Raw genomic sequence first — 1,663 nt, 5'->3', positions numbered from 1 at the left:
TTAAAAAAAAAAAAAGTTGATGCATGTTGTTTGGAACTGAAATCTCACGTAAAGCAGGAATGTATGCAGAACTAAATACTTCTTTTACGTATTAGCCCTATGGGCAGGATCTGATAGCTGTGATGCAGGAAGATGTCCCTTTAAAGACTAATGGACTCTTGGCTGAGCAAGGTCAAAATGCAGTCCTTGTGACAGGAGAGCAGGAGCAGGTGTCTTGCAGGGGTTGAGGGGTTGAGCTGGTAGAGCTGTGATCCTCTCCAGCGTTGTATGTAGGCGTTTGGGCAGCCACTGCTCAACATACTAAAATCAGACTGTATTGGCAGGTTTCTACACTTGTGGGGTGAACCGTTTGCTAAGGGGAATTAGAATGTCCTTGGAAACCTGTGTTTTAGCTGCCCTTGGTCTGCACAGTGCCCAGTAACTCTTTCCCTGTTCTTGCTCGGCAGTCTCCATGACACCATGGTGGCACCTATGAAAGCGGAGCTGGGGATCCATGTGAAGTGCAGAATGTTCTTAGCTCCCAATAAAGATACTTGAGGAATGGGGGTGATTAAAACATCACAGTTAACTCATGCATCTGCTCAAAGGCTCAAGCCTTCAAGATGGATCAGCTGTGCATCATTGACGGTGGCCATTTGCATACAGGAGCCCAAATACTGCTTCCTCCCCGGACCCCCCCCGGTGTCTTTGGAAATCTTTGATGGCATTGAGGTTGTTGGGACCAGCCTCAAATGCCTGAGTTGCAGTCCGGTGTTGGCTGGCACAGCATGGGGGCCTGGGATCTGGTCCCACATTGGTGGACATCAGCTGGAATCGGCATTGATTCCAGTGAGCTTGGGCTCAGGTAGCTAGTACCTATAGGCAACCGATATTTATAGCAGTTGAGGTTTACAGTAATTAGTAAAATATCTGCAGAACTACGCTGCACTTTCCCTGCTAGCTGTTTGTAGCTGTTGTTTAAAACCATCAGTCAAATCAGGGTCCCTCTCCTCTTCCCACCTGTTTTCCAACCCCGCTTCCCTCAAAACTCCATTGAACTTTTTTTGCCCCTCTCATCAAAACTGGTGGTGGGGCTGTGTATAAAGAAAAATGTCACTGTTTTAATTACTGAATAAATAATTTAATGTGAATTTTATTGTTATATTTTTTATGTAGCATTTTCGGTTTGGTCTGTATTTCTCAACAATTACCTAATGCTTTCTTTTCTTCTTATGCAACTGAAGAACTCATAAATCTCTTTGTAAATTACAGCATCCTGAGTTTCTTTTCCTTTTTTTTTTTTTCCCCCATGAGATTGAGTTTTTAGAGCCAAGGGTTTGTCTTCTCTTGTAAAACAAGTGTTATAAACTCTTTCTCTACTAAAATTGGATGGAGTGAAAGTCTAGCATCAAAGGAGTTTCAGGCAGGGTTCTCATGATGGCACTAGGTTTCCATTTCAGTTACTGTCAATTGTTTCTGCTACAATTGTCGTCGTTTTTTTTTTTTTTTTAATACCCCTTAAATAATTTTTTAAGCTGCATCAACACTAGAGGCTATTTTACACTCAGACCTAGTAGAATCACAACATGATACTTCTTAGCGTAAGACCCTTTTACGTTTTACTATTTTCTGGCAGTTTGGACAGTCATCAAGTAGAGACTTTCCATGCAAGGTATTTATCTCA

The sequence above is a fragment of the Falco rusticolus genome, chromosome 2, assembly GCF_015220075.1.
Source record: "Falco rusticolus isolate bFalRus1 chromosome 2, bFalRus1.pri, whole genome shotgun sequence".
NCBI classification, from domain to species: domain Eukaryota; kingdom Metazoa; phylum Chordata; class Aves; order Falconiformes; family Falconidae; genus Falco; species Falco rusticolus.
The sequence above is the reverse complement of the archived record's forward strand: the minus strand, read 5'-3'. Positions refer to the sequence as shown.